The 24,908-nt window shown below is 42.5% G+C and overlaps 1 pseudogene; it reads right to left on the bottom strand.

Annotated features, from left to right (window-relative positions):
* LOC132765418 (kinesin-like protein KIF23) overlaps window positions 1–24,908 on the bottom strand; it is a 33,158-nt pseudogene that overhangs the window by 7,632 nt on the left and 618 nt on the right.

Here is a 24,908-nt window from a genome sequence, read left to right as displayed (position 1 = left end):
AGCTTCCTTGAGTGATTAAGAGCCAGTGTGTGCTACCTGAAATGTTTATGTGATGTCTACTGAACCCTGCTAGTACGGATATGCCTTTTCTACAGACAATTGCAAAAGTACTGGGGTGAGAGCAGGATTCATTGAGAAGTATTCAATTATGGTGATGAAACCAGGAATGAGAATATGAAAACTACTAAGAAAATAGTCGTACACATGTGGTCAGAGGTGAGATGGAGAAGAAAAAGCAAAGTTTTTATTGAAAATTAACAATATTCACACTTGCATCAAGCAGACAAGGGTTCTTTCTCCCACAGATATATAAACCTCCCTTGCCTAGCTTCCAACAGACCTCACAACCTCTAAGGATGCCTGCCACAGATGTGGGCAAAACATCAGGAGAGAATGCTTCTTGAACATGGCCATACAGCCCAAAAAACTTACAGCAACCCAAAAAAGGAATTTCTTTATTTGCAGGTTTTTTTTTTTTTACTTTGCTTCCATTTTCCGCAATGACTGGTACTATATTTGATCAGGAGCTGCATTTGCACCCAAGAATTATGGAAATTTGACACCATTTTAACTGCTATGGCTCAATGCAATGGTATTCTTGGATCGGTATTTTTGTGAAAATTTACCCTTCTCTGTCAGAGACTTTGGTGCCAGAACAAACTATAAATCCCATGATTCCATAGAATGGAACTATAGCAGTTAATGTGGTGCTGTAATTCTGCAGTGTAGATAGTCTAAGTCCAAATATAGGATGGGACAGTATAGGCTTCTGCTGCAATATGTGAGGGTTGGTAAATGTGAATAAGCAGAATAAGCAAAGGTTTTATCACAGTATTTAAATCAAGATATACCCTGCGGTATAATAAAATGTCACTCAGGCTTGTGTAACAAGTAACAGTATCTTTACTTTAGTTCAAAAGTTCAAACAGGGTAACAATACATATTTCAGTCTCTTTGAATTCAGGCAGAGAACAGTGATAATAAAATAGTCCTTTTAAATAGTCTTCAAAATATGCCTCATGCTTTAAAATGATCAAGCTTCAAGATAGTTGGTAGCCAGCACTTTCTCTTCACTGTCCAAAGTGAGAAAAGGCAAAATGACAGGTAGAACTGTTGGTCTCAATGAAGTCAATACGGACTTTTAGGAGGGTCTCCCCAGAAAGAGAGACCCCTAGGACTGCACCAAGGAGGGTCCGCTACTTTGGCAAGGACAGAGAAGACTAATTCCAGCAATTTTAGAATTATTAATAAATAAATATGCTCACCAAAGCGGAAGAAGCGGCGACTGAGGCTTTTATTGGAGCGATTCAGCTGAAGCAAATGCAATGCAGTGATAATTCACATACAAGCATGCCAGTACAAAGTTTGGAAGCATTTTTATAGCAAAAACATGTACAGAGATTTCAAAATTCCCGTCCTCCCTTCCCCACCCGGCTTGACGGTGATTGGCTGATTGCTGGACAGCTGAGAGGAGACTTGGCAGCCCGCCCCCGGCCTCAGCCAATCATGAGGCTTCTCCGCTTCGCGGGAGCCTATCAGGGAGCTTTTCCCGCTTCGAGGAATTAGCGAATCAGGGAAGAGGAGGCGGGACAAGGAAAGACAATGGGGGATGAAAGGATTATGACATTCCTGAAACCTATGTGTCCCTGCGTCCGGAAAATCAGCCAGCTGAGGGATCAGCTTATTGTTTTGGTAATGGGAGGGTGATTTAATTAAGTCGAGTTTTCCTGTCCTGATCTGATAAGGTGTGTGTGTTGTGATGGGTTTCGGGTGAGGCAAACGGAGCTGGGCAGAAGGCCCCCTGTGGGCAGTCTCGCCCTTATTGTGTTCTATCAATCAAAGTTGACCAGAGGAAATACCTATCTATCAGCCTTACTCTGAAAATAAATAGGAATTTCCTTTACTATTGTCCATGCAAAGGCTCTGTGTAATGTTGGTTTTTTGTGAGGTCAAATGACCCTCTCAAGTGGCTGGTCGCTTCCTGGATGCCACTTCAAGGTTGGGCAAGGGGCAAATTTCATAGAAGGATATACATACATACAAATCACAAGTATTTCATAGCAATAAACCCCATCCCTGTCCCACATTCCAAGTACATTTAATAAAAGATTAATTTCATAAGGAAACTTTGAGTTCAGAGTTTTTGAAGGGAGTCCATGTGGAGAAATGGTGCTTTTTGAGTTCCAAGACATGCAGCAGAGAGTCCATGATCTTTGGGAAGGCTGGCGGATGGAGCCCCAGCAGTGCTGCAATCGATCCGCGCTTTGGTCCTTGGAAAACTAGAATTTCCCTTCAAGGTCCGAGGCCCCAAGGCCAGGCTCTTCCCCGAAGTCCCATGGGGGGACCGCATCAAGTCTCCGGATCAGGGGTTTGGCAGGAGCAAGGGGCGGCAAAGCGAAATGGAGCGGCAGCAATGGAACTGGCACTTTTGACAATCAGCTGTTTCTGATAAAATATATTCTCAAAACTTGAGAGGTTATTTCCTGAGCGTAGGGATCCGTAATAAGAAAAGCAAGATAGCAGATAGGGTTAGAATTTAGCACAGAAAAATAAGACATTAAAATGGAGCCGATCTGCCATTTTGTGGATACGGAGATCTGAAAGGGGAGATTCCGTATCCGCGGTTTGAAGCGACACTGATCCGGCATCCCCGGAACGCCAGGGAGGCATTCCGGGCAGGCTCACAGTCTCCCGCGGCCTGGAAAAGGTTGAATTCATGCATGTAGATAGTTCAGGCAAGAAGTGACACAAAGTATCAGGCTAGAGAGTTTAAAAGTTGCAATTTCAAGTATCTTTATTTGGGGAATTGTTACAAAGTTAGGGCTTGGGGGAAAGTGAAAGAAAGACATAGAGGCTGTGTATAGTCCCTGGTTGAGCTGATTGTTGGGGGCACATTTCATCAGTTTGTCCCAATTGTGGCTCCCAGGAACTGTGGAACTCCCTGCTGCGGGTCAGACCAACTTGAAAGCAGGGGTCTCCGATGCCCTCGATGACATCAGCAGCTAGCCAGAGGCAGCAGCCAATCAGAATTCTGACTCCTGGCACACTCAGCCAATCAGCTTCTGACACATGTCTCTCCAGTTAACCCAACATATCACGACATCCTTTTTCAAATCCTCCTACAGTAGACCTTTCTAGAGCACCTGGCTACTCCCCAGTTAATAATGCAAAACATTTAACCCAGCTAATGGCAAGGAAAAGAGTTTCTCATGTTGCTCATTAACTACTGTGGCCCCTTCTACACTATAAAATCCAAATTATTTGCTTTGAACCGAATTATGTTGCAGTGTAGACTCATATAATCCAGTTCAGAACAGATAATGTGGATTATCTGCTTTGATAATCTGGATTATATGGCAGTGTGGAAAGGGCCTGTGCTTCAAAGATAATAGCCCACAGAAAAGATTGATGGCCACATCTGTTGATTGTTCTTTTTGGAGGGTAGCGCATCTTGATTCCAGCCAGTCTTTCCGAATCTTCCTTGAGCACAGCGTTAGCCAACTGGTGTCATCCCGATTTTTGTGTCTGCCAGGCAACGGAAATGTCAGGAGAGTGCTTTTTTCTATCTCAAATGGGAAGTAAGCCTGTTGTTATTAATAGCATGCTGAATGGCATGGCCCGCAAGAGCCACAGCTGAGGTTTGAATAGGATTTGCATAGATCCAAAACCACAACAGAGATTATGATAATAATGTACCAACTGTCTAGCTCTGTAGCTGAGAGTTTCCAAAATGTTTAAGAGGTGGGAAAAATAGCTGTGTTACCATCTCTTCCAGCAAAACTATAAATCAGTATAGATGAATCTGTTTCATTCATCTGACAATAAGAAACCAGGTACACAAACACTTATACTACAATATATGTGTGCTTTCAAAGATTGTAGGGCTCCTTGGCCTAAATTAAGAGAGGTTACATGTGATCTTCCAGTTGCTGCTATTCTTCAGCTCCTTTGTTTTCTCATCATTGGATTTTCATGGGGTTGCTTTCCAGCAACATATGGAGAGCTACGTGTTGCTTGCTCCTGGCTTAAATCCAGTTTTTGTCTTGTCTCTGGTTCCTTCCACACAGCCATTTAATTCGGAGCATTTAAGATATTGTCGAAAGCTTTCATGGCCGGAATCACTGGGTTGATGTAGGTTTTTTGGGCTGTATGGCCATGTTCTAGAAGCATTCTCTCCTGAGGTTTCGACTGCATCCGTGGCAAGCATCCTCAGAGGTTGTGAGGTTACCTCACAATCTCTGAGGATGCTTGGCACAGATGCAGGTGAAACATCAGGAGAGCTGGTGGCACTATTGCTATTATCCAATTGGAAACAGTTTTTCCTAAAACAGAGTAACCAATAACTCTAGTTAGGAATAGTTTGCATGGATTTTGCTTTGAAAATGTCTTAAATTCGAGTGAATGGTAAAGTATGTTATACTTATCTTGCACAAGTTGTCATTTGCATACAAATCTGGACAGGTTTCATTATTTTTGAATGTATGTTTTCTGATTATATATTAGATTGTCTGTGTGAAATAATTTTTTTAAAGGAGAGAATGCTTCTAGAACATGGCCATACAGCCCGAAAAACCTACAACAACACATTTAAGACAGTATTTTTCAATCTGGGGGTCGGGACCCCTGGAGGGGTCGCAAGGGTTTGTCAGAGGGGTCAGTGATTCTGGTGATTCCGGCCATGAAAGCTTTCAACAATGCATTACAAACTGTTTTTGCAACATTTCTTTATGTCTTTCCCCCCCTTAAATGTATTGACGTTTTTAAGATGAGCACTTTTGTTCTGTAGCACGAACTCATTTCACTAGGGTTAAAATAGGAGTGGGGATGTGTGACAGGAAATGTGATCAGCAACTGATCTTCTAGTCACTTCCTCATATAACAAAGGACTCCAAGAAACCTGATCACCCCATATGGTAAAACTCCCCCTCTTGAGATGTTGAGTGTGAAGTGTGTGTGTGTGAGCGTGTGTGTGCTTTATGGTGCCCCAATGAACCTCATAGTATTTTCTTATGAAAGGAATACTCAGAGGTGGTTTTGCTCTTTCCTTCCTTTGAAATATATTCTACAGTATTTGAAGATAGTCTGTATGAACCAGGGCTGACCCTGCTTAGCTTCCACAATCAGATGGGATCTGGAACTTTCCCCAAAAATGGGGAAGATTTTATTTTATGGGAGGAGCACCCTGGGCCCCACTGATCTCTGTCATTTGCTCATCTCTGCCCCAGATGTTGCTGAATCACAAATCCATGCTATGCTATGCAATAGAGCAGGTATGTGCAAATCCAGGCCCACGGGGTGGATGCGGCCCCTTGGGCTGTGTTCTCAGGCCCTCCTCTCTCTCACCATCCTGTCTTTCCTTCCTTCTCTCATTCCTTCTTCCTTTACTCCCTCCCTTCCTTCCTTCCCTTTCTACTTCCATCCTTCCTTCCCTTTCACCCTTTAGTCCTTCCTTTTCTATTTCGCTCTCCTTCCCTCTCTCCCTCTTTCTCCTTCCTTCCTTCCTTCCTTCCTTCCTTCCTTTTTTGTCTTTCCTTCTCTCTTTCCTCCCTCCTTCGCTCCCTCCATTCCCTTCCACCATTTCTTCCTTCCATCCTTCTCTTCCTCCTCTTTTTCCTTCCTCCTTTCCTCCTGGGGATGTTTAGCTGGAAGAAGAGATGGTTGAGAGGGAACATGAGAACCATGTTTCAAGATTTCAAAGGGTGGGTGGGGGGGAGCTGACTTTCTGCTGCTCTAGACACCAGGGCACAGGGAGCAATGGTTTCAAATGGCAAGGAAAGAGATGCGACTACCAAGATTAGGAAGAACTTCCTGGAAAGTGGCGTAGGCTGCCGCGAAGTGTGGTGGTCTCTCCTTCTCTGGAGGCTTTTATGCTAGGCCTGGGTAACAACGGAAAAATTTGTTTCTCGAAATTTTTCTTTTAAAAAGTTCGATATTTACGAAATTTCGTAAATGTTTTTAAAAATTACGAAACATTAACGAAACAAATACGAAACAATAACGAATCGATTCGTTAATGGCGGACGCGACCGCGCAATACGCTAAAAAGCCTCCAAATGGGACAGGGGGAACTTCTGAAGCTTCCCTCTCCCTCTGTTGTTGACTGTTGGTGTGATATTATAATTTTTTTCACTAATTAAACAAAAAACAACTATAAAACTTGCCCCAGACATGCGGAAATAATAACGAAACGACCTCAAACCGATAACGAAATGAATACATAACGAATCCGAAGCATTTACGAAATGAATTTAAAAATTCGTTTCATTTTTAAGTTGCTCCAGAATGGTTCGTTATCGCTTCGTTATAAAAAAAATAACGAATTTTTAACGAATTATGAATTAACAAAACGAAACCGCCAAGTCCTATTTTATGCACAGGCTGTCTTTTGGGAGTGCTTTGATTGTGCCCTCTTGCGTGCCAGGGGGTTGGACAGGATGGCCTTTGCGGGTCTCTTCCAGCTCTAGGATTCTATGTTTATATATCAGGAGTAGGCAATACAGGGTCTAATGGATACACTTTTCTTTCCTGTCCATCATTTCATCCTGACCAAGGCCAACCTTTTGGGATCCAAACATTCCCAATCTTTCCTTCACTTTCTGAAAGAGAAGAGGAAGGGGAGGAAAGAGCAGAGAGGGGGCTTGGGAGAACCCGCCCATCCCACTCCGGCCTGCCATGCGGCCCCTAAGTTTGAAAGTTTGCCCATGCCTGCAATTGTGAGGGATTATAGAAGTTGCAGGAAAGCAATGTGAATATACAACCTTCATCCTTGATGTAAATTCAGAGTATTAAGTATCGGAAATACAGGCCTGACCTGTAAATGCCTCTGATCACTTCCCTTTCACTAGCCCTGGCTCCATTTAACATGCCTGACAAAAGTGACACCTTATTGACATTCCCATTCCCATGGGTGAGGCTCTATTTGCATCTCCTTCTAAATTGTGAGAGAAGTTGCATCTTAAAGCGTGAGAACTCTTAAGAAGGTGTTAGGAAGAATGCTTTTACCACCGTCTTAAGGCTAGGCTCAGCACAACCTACACATTTTGGTGGAGATGACTTGCCCATTACTTCTCACGGGTAACGCAATTCATCCACACTTATTACTACAAGGCTGCTGGGAAATGTCTCATAACTTGAGATTCAAGACAGAATATTTCCATTGCAATGAAGAGGAAGAAGCAGAAAGACATCGGATCACCCCTGGCATAGGATAGATCTGTTATAGTTCCTGTTGCTAGAGATAGTCAGCCACAATTAAAAAGCATCATCATTATTCTGTGAGTCTCCTTTCCTCTGCAAATTAGAACTTTAAATGGTGAAGCAAAGACATGTAAAATATTCAGGCCCTGACCTAAGCATTTGCCTGTCTGATAAGAGTTTTCCACCCTACTCTACACCCAGAAACCAAATGGACTAGCTGCTGAATCTTTTAACACTAGTGATAATTCAACAATTGCAGGAGTCAACATAGGCTAGTTTAAGGGGAGAAACTGGTCAGAAGGTGTGGCACACACAATTTTGTTCCCAACGTTATGCTCTGTCCAGGAAGTGCTGCTAGAAGCAACCAACTCCCTTTGACTAATAGTAGGGTCAGCTCTGAAAATGCTTTGTTATTTCACCATTGGGTTTCTTTCACTATATCTTTCAAGGAAAAGAATTGTTGTTGTTGTTGTTGTTTACTTATTCACCATTGGGTTTCTTTCACTATATTTTTCAAGGAAAAGAATTGTTGTTGTTGTTTACTTGTTCAGTCATTTCTGACTTTTCGTGACTGCATGGACCAGCCCACGCCAGAACTCCCTGTCGGCCATGGCCACTCCCAGCTCCTTCAAGGTCAAGCCAGTTGCTTCAAGGATACCATCCATCCATCTTGCCCTTGGTCGGCCCCTCTTCCTTTTTCCTTCCATTTTCCCCAACATCATTGTCTTCTCTAAGCTTTCCTGTCTTCTCATGATGTAGCCAAAATACTTCATCTTTGCCTCAAATATCCTTCCCTCCAATGAGTAGTCGGGTTTTATTTCCTGAAGTATGGACTAGCTGGATCTTCTCGGGGTCCAAGGCACTCTCAGAACTTTCCTCCAACACCACAGTTCAAAAGCATCTATCTTCCTTCACTCAGCCTTCCAGCTCTCGCATCCATAGGTATACCATTGCTTTAACTATGGGGAATACCATCCATAGGAATACCATTGCTTTAACTATGGGGACCTTTGTTGCCAGTGTGATGTCTCTACCCTTCATTACCATATTTTTGGTATACAAGACGACTGGAGGTATAAGACGTCCCCAAACTTTTCAAGACAAAATATAGAGTTAGGGATATACTCACAGTTTAAGACTACTCTGCATTCCATGGAGACCAGCCAGGGGTGATGCCCTCCTGGGCTGTCCCTGTAGTCTCCGCTGCTCTCCCCACTCTACATTTAAGGCCCTCCTCTGCCCCCACCACTCACGTCCTCCGAAGGCCACTGGGCTTGCCTAGGGCCAAAGAAAAGCCTCTGGATGATGACATCCAGCAGCCCTGAGTGGGGGTGTGCCTGGGATGTGCTCGCTGAGGCGTTCTGGGAGCCATAGGACTCATGAAACTATTGCTCCCAGAATGCCTCAGCGAGCACATCCAAGCTTCCTTGGGACTAGGCGAGTTCAGTGGCCTTTGGAGGAGGTGAGTGTTGGGGGTGGAGGAGGGCCTTGAAAGTAGAGTGAGAAGAGCGGCAGGGGCCATGGGGAACAGCCCAGCGGGCCATCACCCTCGGCTGGTCTCCATGGCAATATGGCCTGCCGCTCCTCTTCCCTGTGCCCTCCCTCCCTCTGCCTTCCTCCTCCTCCACCCTCCTCCCCCCTTCCTCAGGCCACACCACTAAGGGAGTTGAATTTTATCCTTTTCTTTTAATTATTATTTTTATTTTATATCCGGCATATTAGACAACCCCCAACTTTTCATAAGATTTTCCAGGGTTAAAAAAAGTCGTCTAATATGCTGGAAAATGCGGTATTTTATTAAGATTGGTCATTGCTCTCCTCCCAAGAAGTAAACGTCTTCTGATTTCCTGGCTACTGTCTGCATCTGCACTAATCTTTGCACCTAGAAATAAAAAGTCTGTCACTGCCTCCACGTTTTCTCCTTCTGTTTGCCAGTTATCATTCAGTCTGGTTGCCATAATCTTAGGTTTTTTAATGTTTAACTACAACCCAGCTTATGGGCCTTCTTTTTTCACCTTGGTTAGAAGGCTCCTCAGCTCCTCCTTGCTTTCGGCCATTAAAATGGTATCATCTTCATATCTAAGGTTGTTAATGTTTCCTCCAGCAATTTTAACTTCAGCCTTGGATTCACCAAGCCCTGCACGTCATATGATGTGTTCTGCATACAAGTTTAGTAGGTTGGGTGAGAGCTCTGCTGTACTCCTTTCCCAATCTTGAATCAGTCTGTTGTTCCATGGTCTGTTTTTACTTTTACTACTTGGTTGTTATACAGATTCCTCAGGAGACAGACAAGGTAACTTGGGATCCCCATACCACCAAGAACTTGCCACAATTTATTATGATCCACATGGTCAAAGGCTTTAGAATAACCAATAAAACAGAAATAGATGTTTTTCTGAAACTCCTTTCTCCATTATCCAGTCGATATTGGCAATTTGGTCTCCTGTTCCTCTGCCTTTTCTCAACTGAGCTTGTACATCCGGCAACTCTTGCTCCATTTACTGCTGGAGTCTACCTTGCAGGATGTTGAGCATTACCTTACTGGCATGAGAAATAAGTGCCACTGTACAGAGATCTGAGCATTCTTGAGCTTTTCCCTTTTTTGGTATGGAAATATAAGTGGATTTTTCCCCAATCTGATGGCCATTTTTGTGTTTTCCATATGTGCTGGCATAAAGCATGCATCACCTTGCCAGCATCATCTTTCAAGATTTTAAGCAGTTCAACTGGGATCCCACTGTCTCCTGCTGCCTTGTTATTAGCAATGCTTCTTAAGGCCCATTCAACCTCACTCCTCAGAAGCCTGGTTCTAATTAAAAAGAATAGGAAAAGAGAAGTGACCCAATGTAGTGTGGTGGTTTGAGCACAGACTACAGCCCTGAAGACCAAGGATCAAATCTGCACTCAGTGACCTGGGGCAAGTCATGCTCTCTCAGTCCCAAGGGAGGGCAAAGGCAACCCCATCATCTGGACAAATCTTACACAGAAAACCACCCTATGATGGATTCATCATGAGTCAGAAACAACTAGAAGGCACACAATAACAATAAACAACAGCAACAACAAATATAAGACAAAACACATATGGAGCTGCAGATGTCATGGCGGCATACAACAACCATAACATGTAGTTAAATGCTTAGAAAACAGTTTCAGGTCACTGGAGACCAAGCCTAGATCTGCACTGCCCTGTATCTCAGGATATCATCCCAGATTATCTGGCAGTGTAGATTCATATAATCTAGTTCAAAGCAGATAATCTAGGATCAGATCCTGGGATATAGGGTATGTAAGATCCAGCCCAAGATGTCCAATTTTTCTCATTGCCCAGCAGATTAGTAGAATTTAAAAACATAGCTGTGATTGTCTGGAATGTCAGTATGCAAAGGAATCTTGTAAGGCTCCTTCTACACTGCCATATAAAATTCCGATTATCTGCTTTGAACTAGATTATATAATAATAATAATATTTATATTCTGCTTTATCTCCCCGAGGGGACTCAGAGTGGATTACAGCATATATGGATAGACAAACATTCAATGCCTTTAATATAGTGAAATAACAATGACACACAAATACACAGAACAAAGTAAAGGCTTCCCCTTTCATCTCTGGCTTCTGAAGGCACTGCTCAACTCTGGCCATGGGGAGATGCTCTTTATCCATTTCCAAGCCGAGGAGCCTGTTGTCCATAGACACCTCCTAGTCACGTTGCCAGCATGGCTGCCAAGGCGTCTTTATAATCTTCCCGCCAAAGCGGTACCTACTGATCTATTCACATTTGCATGTTTTTGAACTGCTAGGTTGGCAGGAGCTAGGGCTAACAGCGGGAGCTCACCCTGACCTATGGCTTCAGACTGCCAACCTTCAGGCCAGCAGTTCAGCAGCACAAGGGTTTAACCCATTGCGCCAACCACAGCCCCAGGCAATGTAGGCTCATATAATCCAGTTCGGAGCAAATAATTTCTTTAATCATCTGGATTATATGGCAGTGTAGAAGGGGCTTAACTGACCAACTGAAAGATGATGGTACCATAAACTTTCATAAATCCCATCTACACTGCTATAATCCATATAATGCAGATTGAACTGCACTAAACTTGATTATATGTGTCTACACTGTGATATAATCTAGTTCAATGCAGTTAATCTGCATTCTGAAACTAAATTATATGACAGCATGACCTATCTGTTTACATATCAAAAACATTTGGGTGGGGGGGCGACACTCTGGGCTTTCCAGGAAAAATCTAAGGAAGTGGGTTTACCCTATGTCTACACAAGCCAAATAACATATTTCACTTTGGAGTAAACTGCAGCTCTTTTGTGAGGTTAAGGGCTTGAAGAAATGCTTTGTCTGCAGAATTGGCCATATGTCGTGCAGACTGGTTGTAGCAACTTTAAGGTGAGAACATGGGGTAAATTTACTTCCTCAGATACTTCCTTGCCTGGTTAGCTATCAATTTGGGGGTGGAAACAGCTTTCTCCATTGCTAATACCAGCAGCAAGGGAACATCTGGATCACTATCTCTAGAGCAGTGGTTCTCAACCTGAGGGTCCCCAGGTGTTTTAGCCTACAGCTCCCAGAAATCCCAGCTAGTTTTCCAGCTATTGGGATTTCTGGGAGTTGAAGGCCAAAACATCTGGAGACCCACAGGTTGAGAACCACTGCTCTGGAGTTATGGATATTGGCATTAGCCCTTGCTAAGCAAATCCTATACAAAAACCATTAACACCAATGAAGAAAGTGTGATCTGGATTAGTTTAATCTGAGAGTCGAGTGACAGAGGTTGTAAAGCCTTGCCTCATATCCCATCTACACTGACCATTTAATGCAATTTCAAAATGGTATTGAAGGAAGTGGTTTCACTATGTAGATGATTACACAGGGATTCCTGGAACCAGTTTGAGGCCCGGATGGTGATTACCACAAACCACAGAGCCCTGATGAACATTAAGGGCTTTTTTCTCGCACGCTTTTGTGTTTGTTATCTGACAGACGCAACTAGAAACTAGCTTCTAACTGAGGCATGGGCAAGCTTGGGCCTTCCTGGTGTTTTGGACTTCAACTCCCACAATTCCTAACAGCCAACCGGCTATTCTAACTGCATGAAATGGTCAGTGTAAATGGGCCCAGATGTAAATGAAAATTTGGATAGATGGAGAAGTACATATGTATGTGTGCACAGATGTGTGATCCCACCCAACCAGCATCTAGCAATGCATGGAACTTGGGGTCACAAAATTACCCTTGCATTATGCCTTAAAGCAGATCTTTGCACTCTTGGTTGCTAAATTTAAAGCCTGTTGGTGGAGCTACACATTTCTAGTAAAAGGGAGTTACTATTTTAAAAAAGAAGGACATGAGACAAAATGTAACAAGGCTTACACTTGGAGTCATATCCGAGAAATCAGAAGGATGGCTGCGGGTGACTAGCATTGAAGGAATGCATGAGAGTCAGGGCATGACTAGCATTGGAATGCATGGATCCTCAGCTGCTTTGGTTTCAGACCACAAGGCAAAGGCAAGTTCACCTACATAGCCTTGGAAAAGAAATAGTACTTCACATTTGAAAAAGTACTGTGAGATTGTGGAAGTTGTTTATTATTATTATTATTATTATTATTATTATTATTATTATGGAATACCACACCCAAATTTCAAACATGGGTCTAGAAATGTAACTTTTCCAAGCTGTGGAATGAATATAGGCTAATATTCTGATATCCTGTATAGCCATAAATCTCAGGCCCCTTCTACACTGCCATCTAAAATCCAGATTATCTGCTTTGAACTGGATTATATGGCAGTGTAGCCTCATATAATCCAGTTCAAAGCGGATAATGTGGATTATTTGCTTTGATAATATGGATTATATGGCAGTGTAGAAATGGCCTCACTGGGTAGTTTCAAGTTAGAGAACACTAGAGAAAAAATCCACTTAAAATCCTGTTTCTGCCTCCTGTAGAAATCTGGGGTTTGTAGTTTAGTGAGGCTGTTAAAGGCTCCTCTCTAAATTACAAACCCCTGAATTCTGCAGGATTTTAAGTGGGTTTTTTCCTCTAGTGTGATGAGGCCTTAATCCCACTTCATATCATGTGATCATTTGCACTTTGGATTTTGATTCTGGAGATTAGCGTTCAAATCTCTGCTCAGCCATAGAAACCCTCTGTTTTTTGTTTGTTTGTTTTTTTGTGTGAGGAGCAACTTGAGAAACTGTAAGTTGCTTCTGGTGTGAGAGACTTGGCTGTCTGCAAGGACGTCACCCAGGGGACACCAGGATGTTTTTGATGCTTTTGTGAGGCTTCTCTCATGTCCCCGCATAGGGAGCCGGAGCTGACAGAGAGAGCTCAGTTATGATGGCTATATATTACTTTTAGGTGTGCATCTACACTGTGGAATTAATACAGTTTGGCACCACTTTAAACTGCCAGTGTTTAATGCTATGGAATCCTGGGAGTTGTAGTTTGCCAAGACACGCGTACTTTTTGGCTGAGAAGGCTAAAGATCTTGCAAAATTACAACTCCCATGTTTCCTCAGTATTAAGCCATAGCAGTTAAAGTGGTATCAAACCGTTGTGTAGATGCACCCTGGGAACAGAGGTACCATGCCTCTCTGAAACTGTCCCCAGAGGAGCACTAGTGAGGGAGAGCTACTGCTCAATATCCTGTAGGCATATGACTGCCTACTGTGGAAAACAGGATTGTGGACTAAATATGGCTTGGTCTCATTCAGCAGGTCTCTCTTCTTCAGTTCCTGTGTTCATACTGGATTATTTTGTCTCATTTGCCGCTGTTCATTGTATACTCAAGCTCTGCCCCCTGCAGGTCTTTTGTGAGTTTTCACATTTCACCAAGCATTATTCACAGTTTGGCTCATCCAGACTGTTGGAAAGCCCCAGATGTTGTACACGCCTTTGTCAGGAATTTTTAAAAAGGAAATATATGTGTTTGCTTCTGTCTATATCTGGTGAATTCCTAGGAGTAGCGGTGGCATTTTGAATTTAGGACAGGAGGATGCTTTTCCCCTGCCTGCTCTGGTGCCTTTCCAATACATCCAGGAGCTGATGCTCACATTTGTCTCCGTTATCCCACTTCCCCGGTTATTCCTGAGAAGCCCCACTGAGGACATCGTGAAAGGGGTTGTGACCATTTAATATTTTAAACTGTTGTACATACACACTCAGTCTATGAGGAAGGCCATGGTAAACTATCTCTAAACAAATCTCGCCAAGAAAATTCCATGATACAATTATGTTAAGTCATAAATGACTGGAAGGCACATATGTAACAACGTATAATTTTTTTCTATGTTTTGTAATTTTGTTGTCAAAGGCTTTCGTGGCCAGAATCACTGGGTTACTGTGAGTTTTCCGGGCTGCATAACCATACTCCAGAAGCATTCTCTCCTGACTTTTTGCCCACATCTATGGCAGGCATCCTCAGAGGTTGAGGGTGTTTCCAAAAGACCCCTGAGTTTCTAACAGACTTCTCAACCTCTGAGGATGCCTGCCATAGATGTGAGCGAAACATCAGGAGATAATGCTTCTGGAACATGGCCATACAGCCCGGAAAATTCACAGCAACCCTATGTTTTTAGTTGGTGTAAGCTATCTTGAGTCACAGGCTAAGAAAAAGTGGATTGTTGTTGCACTCCAGACCAGAAAAAGCCCTCTGACTTTAAACACCACACAGTTGAGTAGAAATATAATCTGTTTATTGAAGATAATTAAAAAGCAGTAAAGTAAAAAGCTCTTTAAAGGAATAGGTAGATCCAATTAGGTAGGAAGATAAGCTGGAACAAAATAGTCCTGAGTATTAGTCCATCAAAGTTCATGAAAAACAAAGGCAGAAACTTCTATAGTAAAATCCAAAAACTGGAAACATGAATCCAAGGCACTTAAAACACATAATCATAAAATCCAAGAATTAAAACCATGAAACAAAGGTACTTAAACATGAATCTTTCTAAAGCAAGGCTTCCAAGGAGCAGGGACAAGATCTTGACTTGATTCCAAACTATGCTTCATCCAACTACAGATCCTGTGCTTGGGACTTTTATCTCCTCATTAAGCTATGTCCCAAGCAGCCAGAAACTGGTTTCGTTCTAGTCTTGAATCCCTTATCTTTCTTTCTCTGAGCCTGGCAGAACACCTGAGGCACTGATCAGCTCTCCTATTTTGACTAATAACATCCCGTCTATCCATTTGCTCATTAATTTCTGCAACTTGGCCAGGTGCCGAGCTGTTCTCAAGCTCCAAATCATGGGAATTCTCTGGTAGCAATTCAGGAAGCACACCATAATCCCCACACCCTTCAGGGACATTCTCATGAGAAAATACACTTTGAACAGGGATCTCCTGGTCATTCTCTGCATCAATATCATTGGAAACACCATTACCTTCATGAACTTCATTGTCATCATTCCCCACGTCCAAAGCACCCTTGATCCTTAAACACAATCACAGGCTGAGCTCTAACAATTGTATATTGTTGTTATTTGCACAGAATAAGAAGAAATTTCTAGACATACATGAGTATATAGGGCAATTCCCTAATTTCTTTGCTTAGACGCATGACAAGCAGAAGGTCTAGGCCAGAACTCAGGAAGAACATGTTGTTTTGGACCAGGCTAAAGCTTTGTGGCCAGCATGGTAATTGCAAAGTAAAATACTAATCAGCATTAGAATGCCTTAGGCATAACATGAGAAAAGTTGGTTTCTCTTTTGCAAATCAGTGATAGTGTTTTCTTCAACACCAGGTGAAGTCAGCCTACACTTTCTGCTTGGAGGCTTTGAATGTGTATGTATAAGAGCTTTGGTTCCCTGAAGCTACTTGCTTCCTGGGAGGAAGCATCCGGATAATGTTTTGCTCTGTGGGTCATGTATTTTTATCAGCTTGAAAAGATTTATTTCCTAATTTTTATCTACATGAACTCCAAAGTTGTTTCTCATCTATGGTTCTCATCACATTAAGGGCAGGATTCACCATGCATTGCAGTGGGGCCTGGCTTGGGAAGTGGGGAACCCATCGCCCCATGTTGCCTAATTTCCCCCTGACCCCATCCCATGGGAGGAAGCATCCACTATCCGGATTCCCCCCATTGTTGCCTATGCAACAACGTGTTGCTTCTGCAGCAGCTTACCACGTTCCCACTTTACTCATGGCACGGGGCCTTGCTGGAAGTAGATCGACATTGTGGGATGGGAGCCAGCGGGCTCCGTGCTGTAAGTGAAGTAGGAGCATTGTACAATTCAGCCCATCTGATGAGGTGCTCTTCCAGCAGACAGCAAATAATCCCTCTGCAATGCAAGAAATGTAGCTTAATGGTGTAACATTAGAAAATGTTGACCATTTCCACTAACTTGGCAGCCACCTCTCCACAAAAGTCAATGTTGACACTGAAACACAACACTGTCTGAGCTCTGCGAGTGCAGCATTTTTCCAAATGAAGCAGAGTGTGTTTGAGGATTGGGACATCTGTAGAGACACCAAGGTTCTTGTTTATAAAGCTATTATCCTCCTAACCCTGATATATGCCTGCGAAATGTGGACTATCTACAGACGTCACACTCAACTCCTGGAACAATTCCATCAGTGTTGCCTCTGAAAAATCCTGCAAATCTCTTTGGAAGACAGGCGAACAAAATGTCAGCATGCTGGGAGAAGCAAAGACCACCAGCATTGAAGCAATGATCCTCTGCCATCAACTCCGCTGAACTGGCCACGTTGTCCGAATGTCCAATCACCATCTCCCAAAGCAGCTACTATACTCCCAACAGAAATGGAAAATGGTGGAAAGGTGGAGAGGAAAAGAGATTTCAAGATGGGCTCAAAGCTAACCTTAAAAACCATGGCATAGACATTGAGATCTGGGAAGCCCTGGCCCCCGAGAGCTTTAACTGGGAGTCAGCTGTGACCAGCAGTGCTGTGAAATTTGAAGAGGCACAAATGGAGGGTGAAAGGGAAAAATGTGCCAAAAGGAAGGTGCATCAAGCCAACCCTAACCAGGACCGCCTTCCACCTGGAAACCAATGTCCTCACTGCAGGAGAACATGCAAGTCAAGAATAGCGCTCCACAATCGCCTATGTATCCACTGTCAAGATACTACACTTGGAAGGCCATCATTCTCAGACAACGAGGGATCGCCTAAGTAAGTAAGTAAGTAAGTAAGTAATAACAGTACAGTGTATAGCAATCAACTCATTTCTTAGTGAGGAGACAATCAACAAGAAATGCTGATGAGACATGGTATTCAAGCCTCTTTTACCATCAGGCTGAAGATTAATGTAACTATCTTTGGTCTCATTCAGACAACATGATTGTAGCACTATGATTCCACTTGGGCTGCCGTAAGACTATCCTGTGTAAGCCTGGGATTTGTTATTTGCTGAATCTCTAGAGCTCTCTGCTTGAGAACTCTAAACACTGTCCCTAAATGATAAACCTCAGGATCTCAAATGATGTTGCCATGGCAGTTAATGTGCAATCCTAGTGCTTACAACTCTACAGTGTAAAAAGGAACTTTGTGGTAATACCAAGAGAAGACAGACTTCCTTTGTTAGGAAAGATGCTTATAGTCAACACTAGATTGAAGCCCCTTCCACACAGCTAGATAAAATCCCACATTTTCTGCTTTGAACTGGAATAGTTGGCAGTGTGGACTCAAATAACCCAGTTCAAAGCAGATATTGCCTCGATATTCTATGTTATATGACTGTGTGGAAGGGCCCTTAGTTCCTCACCCTGAGAGGGCCAGAGGGACAGGACTACAGTTATTGTCCAGCATGACTATGCATCCTTGGAAAAAAATGGGGTTCCCTGCTGCTCCAACGGGCCAACCAACAGCATCTACTTTAGGGCCTCTTTATTTTTATTCCCCATAAAAACCATTTTATTTCCTACCATAATCCACAAATCATGAATTAATTCAAGTTAATTCCCCCCTCCTTATTATTAAGATACTATTGTTTACATTAGGACTGTAATTTAAAAGATGATGACTCCTTTTGTAGGCTCATTTTCCTTCATAGCTTGCGGGGCAGCCTCACTAAATGACAGGGGACGAATAACATACATATTCTAGGTACAAGATCCCATCTAATCTTGGAAAGTAAGCTGGTTAGTACTTGCATGGAGATCATTAACAAATACCAGGTGCCACAAGCTACATTTCAGGGAAAGGAATGGGCAAACCTCCACTGACTATTGCTTGCCCAAGGAAACCCTTGGGTCACCATAAGTCAATAGGTAACCTGGAGGCATGTGCACACACAAGAGCTGGTTCATGTGACACCTTACAGTGCTAATCTCAGGTGTCATTTTAACCAACCAAGGAGGAACTTTTGGTAATGTGTAGTAAATGGAAAGTCACATTCTCTCAGCCTTAGAGGAAGGGCTGAGGCAAACTCGCTCTTATCAAATCTTCACTTTAGGATCCGCATACGTTGGACATGCCTTGAAGCCACAAAGCAAAACCAAACATTTTTCCTCACCTTAAGAGCAATCTAAAAAGGAAAAGTAGTGCACCTACCCACCCACCATTGAGTAACTGCTTTGATTATTTAAAAAATTGTGAGAAATCTTATTCATTGCTCATTCTATGTAACACCTAATTTGGCCTAAAGTTTATCATGTGTGAATGTGTATGCATGCACACATATAAAGAACATATAGATCTGTAATCAAGCACTTTAATTAGTAATGATAAAATATCATCTGTAACAAATGCAAAAGTAATTTTCAAACTCAAATTTTATTCAAGTTAAGCTAATGGCAACTAAGGGACTATTCCTTCGTCAGCAATATGCAGCCTTGGGAAACATCAAAGAAACTAGAAAAGAAAAGAAACGCAAGTCATCCATGCTAAATATTAGTCCTCAAGAGAGGAGCAGAAATTCAAATCCTTTGATTTAAAACGCAGAAACATTTCTTTTTTTCTTTGAGTGGAGTTATTTCAAAGAGCAGCAATAAGAAAACTTTTTCAAAAAAAAAATAAAAAAATTAGAAGGGGAAATTAGTCCTTCTAAAAATAGGTAGAATTATAGAAAGCAGAAGAAGCACCATAATGTTAGTCAAACAGCTTGGAAGCACTTACGTATATGAAGATTTAGCACCCCTTTTAAAAGCAGGAAGAAGCTCCAGGCTGTTTTCACAAGCAATGCAGAAAAGGATCTCTGTGTTTGAAATCAATGATAATACTACAGAGAGCTTTAAGATGCACTATTATTTTAAAGTGCCTTTGTTCCTTTTCTTGCAATGCCCAAGGCATAATGCAGCTAAATGACATGAATTTCCCCTAGCTGAACACATCCAAAATTTGCCTTGATTTGGATCAGGAATATACCCCTAGCAGATTGCCCTGCAGCCCTTTTGCCAAATTTGGAAAGGTTACAATTGCTGAACTATAGATTTAAAACTTCCCAGCATTTGGCAAAGCTGATGTTGGATTCTGGGTACTATAATCCATCAATAGTCATTCAAGCTGTTCCCTTTTCTACTTCTTAGTCTTTGAGTGCATTATACTGTTGAATTAATGTAGTTTAACACTACTTTAACTGCCATGGCTCAAAGCTATGGAATCCTGGGATTTGTAGTTTTTGAAGATATTTAGCCTTCTCTGCCAAAGAGTGCTTGGTGCCTCACCAAACAACTCCCCTCATCAAATTATAACTTTGGCACCTTTTTTTTTACAACAGGTTAACACGTTTTCTTTACTTCAGTGCTGCAAGTGCACTACAAAGTGGAGTCCACAATATGCAAGTATGGAGAAGAGCACACCACATCTATTACAATGCAATCTGAGCCCTGCCACATGTACAATGGAGGACCTTCTCATAGCAACACCAGAGGCACTCCAAATGGCCATCTTCTGGTCAAAGGACATTTGGTATAATGCCAAGTTTTTAACCTTGTTTGTGTTTATAAATACATTACAACTGTATCCTCAGTTCACTTCTGATACGATAAATAAATAAATGTCAATATTTGTATTGCTCTGTGGGTCAAGTATTTTTATGTTTTTATATTTAGTATTTTTATACTACCCTATTCTGAATATAAAATGTTGGGAGACTTTCAGTGCTTTCAGTACTGATTCACAGTTACAGCAATTATGCATGAGGATAATGAAACCCTGAAGTTAGGTTTGTATCAGGTGTATAAGGTAATGAAAGTATGAATGGAACATTGCATCATGAAAGAGGAGATTCCATCTGAACATGAGGAAGAACTTCCTGACTGTGAGAGCCGTTCAGCAGTGGAACTCTCTGCCCTGGAGCGTGGTGAAAGCTCCTTCTTTGGAAGCTTTTAAACAGAGGCTGGATGGCCATCTGTCAGGGGTGATTTGAATGCAATATTCCTGCTTCTTGGCAGGGAGTTGGATGGCCCATGAGGTCTCTTCCAACTCTTTGATTCTATGATTCTATATAAGAACACCAACAGAGTAAGTTGGGGTTGGGTGAATTGGAGGATTCTGGAAAGAACTGTGAATACTGTAAATACCTGCAACAAAAGATAAAGCCTTCCCGTGGAAAGAAGCTTCTGCATTTGCTGTTTATTGCAAGTATTGCTCACATGCTATACTTGTCACACTTTGCCAGAGCCTTTTTGTTGGAGGCAGCCACCATGATGGCACGGGGCATGTGGGACTTCATGACTGTATCCATCAGGATGTACGAAGCAGACTTGTGGTCCACCCACCTTTCTCCAACTGAACAGGAGCTCTGGTGACACAGCTGTACTGGTGGGGCATTAGAGACTGATGGGGGAAATAAGGACCTTGGCAGGGCCTTCTCTCTGTCCCTCTCCCGAGAAGGCCTTTCCGGTTTGATGGCCTTGGGTTCCGTGTCAATGGCCTTCAGCTGCTTGAGCTCCTTGTCCTTCACCTGGAGCTTGTTCTGCATCTCAAGCTTCTTGGCTGCCACCTGCAGCTTGCACTACTTCTCTCATGTCATGGTGGTCTCCGTCACCATGCCTTGCAGCCAGGCCTCCATCCAGCTCTTCCCTGACACCTGGCACTGGAGCTTTTGGCTCTTGTTTTCCAGCTGCAAGTTGCACTTCTCTTCCTTGTAGATGTGGTGGTTTTCTCCAAGATATCAATCTTGTATTCAAGGGTGTTGTATTTCTTTTCCGGGCGCTTAACTTCTGCCTTTTGCCTTGAGATGATCTTGTCCTTTTCAGCAATTTTTAAGTGCACATCGTTCTCTCTAGCTACAAGGTTGTCATCAAGTTCTTGTAATGCGCCCTTTATAGAAAGACCTTTTTTTTTTTTTTTGCAAATCCTTCCTTCATTGCCTGCTGGGTTCGATGGCACTTTTCCAGCATTTCAATCAGTCGAGGAAGAGTCTGGTTGTCGTTGACGTCCAGATGTTCACAGGACGGAAATGGGGGAAAGCTCTGCAGGAGTGTGTCTATGGCAGACGGTTCTCTATCTCCATTGACCGGTCCTCCTTGGAACTGCAGCTGCCAGGAGAGCTCTTCCCAAAAGTCCTGGTTCTTAAAGCCCCAGCTGGCCATCAGCCCACAGAGAAGCTTGTTGGTAGGCCTGGCCACCTCCACTTCCTGAGTGAGCTCTGCAAATTGCCCGACTTGCTCACGCTGAATCACAGAGATAGTACTATACACAGTACTTTAATATTGTTTGGAGGTTTGAGCTGACAAACTCTGCTTCAGGTTGGAGAAATCCATAAGGTGATGTACAAGAGATATAAATACAGTATTTATAAATGGATGAGAGGTACTTTTAATACCCAAAGTGCAGAGAAGGAGTTATCCTGAGTTTCTTTGGGAGGGAATTCCTCGATCAAACTGCCATTTCTTTGAAAATGGAATATGCGGCATTTAAAGCTCTTAAAAAGAAAGACCTCTTGTCTGAAGAATGATTATGGGATAGGACGATGAAAAGATGTGGTGTATTGGTTTGAGGGCTGGGCTACAACTCTGAAGAGCAGAGTTCAAATCCCCACTTGGCAGTAGAAACTCACTGGGTGACGTTGGGCAAGTCTCACTGTCTCAACCACAGAAAGGTAAAACATTATCTGGATAACCTTTCCCAGAAAACACTCTTACAGGTTATCCTTCAGGTTGCCATAAGTTGGAAAAGACTTGAGGATGAAGAAGAACAACAATAACAAGAAATATCACTAATCAAAAACTTAAATAAATGTAACCTAACTCACAATGAGTTCAAAGGCTAGTACTTTGACTCATTTTACACATTTGTGAACTACAAAAGAAAAGACAAAAGCATTGCTGGTTTGGGGGGCTTTTCTAAAACATACAATTTTCCCCTTATATTGAACAGTTTGCTTGTCTATAGTGACCTATTCCATCTTTCTATGTGCAGTATAAGGGGAAAATTGTATCTTTTAGAACCCCCCCCCCCCCAAACCAGCAGTGCTTTTGTCTTATCTTATTTATTTATTTACTATTTATATTCTGCCCTTCTTACCCCAAAGGGAACTCAGGGCAGATCACAGAACACATATATGGCAAACATTAAATGATGATTATACAATGATAAGATAGATGTGTGTGTGTGTGTGCGTGCGCTTTCCCCATATTTTGGCATCTTTGGCGGCTGTGCTCAGTTCCAGCCACAGGGGGTGCTCAATTTCCTTACCAAAGAGCTTTTCTTTGTTCCTAAACTTCCTCCTTTTTCTGATCGAAATGCTGAAAATACCTCCCCTCTTTAATGCGGTTCTATGTATCTACTTACATTTGTTTTCAAACTGTTAGGTTGGCAGAAGCTGGGCAGAAGATCAGGCGCTCATCCTGACCTGGGTTTTGAACTATCAACCTTCTATTTGGCAAGATTTATTGCAGGTTGATGGTTAACCTGCTGTGCTATTAATTAAAAAATGTAGATGCACCCTTCAAAGGGACATAGCAACAAACACTTACATAAATTGTTTAAAAGACAAATAACCAGAAATGCAGTGTCTGTATGTCAAGAAGATGCCCAGATTATAATGATCAAGAAACATCAGTTTAAGACTAAATAATCCAGGTCAAAGCGTCAAGCCAGTAGACCCTTCTGTAAATAGAAAGAACACAAACTTCATTGGAATTCTGTTGTCCGCACATCTTATTATGGTGTGGAGAAAAAAAAGGAAAGAAGATAAAGCATTTCCTCAAGTCTACTAATACTAATTTAATGAAAAAGGGGTATTGGATTGGAATCCAAACAGCATTTTAAAAGCTTAGCATGCTTTGTTCAAAGACACCAATGACTTTGAACAAAGGATAGTGTGCTTGTGCTTGGCATGTTTACTTATAAGCATAATTATGAGAGCTGGAGGGTGGGAAAGCTTTTTTATTCCATTGTAACAATGACACTGTTATATTGTAAGTATAGGTCATGATAAGTGTAGGTCGTATGTAATTTACTTTACTAAATCCTATTTATAGCAAAAGTGTAACCTCAGAGCTCAACTAATGGAGTACTCCCTTTAGTGAACTGTCCTTGAACACCAAAAGGAAATTTCATTTGTTGCAAAATCGGGCAGATCTTTTTTGGGATGGACTATCAGGAATATTTTATATTTATTTCTCAGCACTTGCATTAGCTTCCTGGTGTCTTTTGAAGACAACTTAACATCGCGGTTTTGAAATTTTGAAATTAAAAAATACAAGGAATTTAGTTTCAAATCGCATCTTCCAATATGGAAACAGATCCCCTTAATTCCAGATATGCTGAGAATCAGTTGCAATGTATAGTTTGTTAATTTTAGGCATGGCATACTCAAGAAGTGGTGGACAGTTTAGAAGCAAGGACGATTCTCTTCCCAATGCAAATATCAGCTCTACGGAAGGGATTTCCTAAAGACCACAGCAGGGAAGAACAGATCTCATTCAATCCCGTTTATTTATTTAGTTAGTTAGTTCGTTAGTTTTCCAGTAATTACATTGGCCAACACACATTTTGGTGTCTCAAATGTTAGACCTTTTTATGGGTAGATTTGAGCTGATGCAGGCCCGTAGCCAGGATTTCGATTCGGGGGCGGGGGGGGGGGGCTGAGTTTTTTTCAGGGGGGGTTTCGGGGGGAGTGAGTTTCGGGGGGGGGGGGGCTGAGTCTGAGTGAAAGATGGTCTACCCTAGCAAACCTTTTGTATCGTTACCCCAATACCCCCATGCATATGGGATATATTGAGTATGGTGATCAGATCATGATATGAATAAACATAACAGTTTAAATAATGCACCAGTAAGGTCTTTTCGCGAACCACCATGAGAATTTCAGGGGGGGGGATGAAGCCCCTCAAGCCCCCCCCTCCCCCCCGGCTACATGGCTGAGCTGATGGTTCAAAAAATAGCACCAGTTTCCCTCTATCAGCCACATTGTGGGTCTAGCCGGAAGGGCTGGGTGAGGAGGGATGAGGGTCGGGCACACACAGGGTGGGGAGGACCAAAGAAAAGACATGGCCAGGAGGGGAACGGGCAGGGCCTAGGTCCTCCTCAGGTTGTTCTCCCAGCATAAGGGTGGGGCTGCTCCCGGCATACAGGTACATTGCATATAGATAGGATTTGATGTAGTTTCTCTGTGCAGGTAACACAGGGCATCTTTTTTAGAATCAACAGTCCATAGTCTAAAGCAGTGGTTCTCAACCTGTGGGTCCCCAGATATTTTGGCCTTCAACTCCCAGAAATCCTAACAGCTGGTAAACTGGCTGGGATTTCTGGGAGTTGTAGGCCAAATCACCTGGGG

This window comes from Anolis sagrei, chromosome 2 (genome assembly GCF_037176765.1).
Source record: "Anolis sagrei isolate rAnoSag1 chromosome 2, rAnoSag1.mat, whole genome shotgun sequence".
In the NCBI taxonomy this organism is placed as follows: domain Eukaryota; kingdom Metazoa; phylum Chordata; class Lepidosauria; order Squamata; family Dactyloidae; genus Anolis; species Anolis sagrei.
This window is presented reverse-complemented; position numbering and strand designations above follow the sequence as displayed.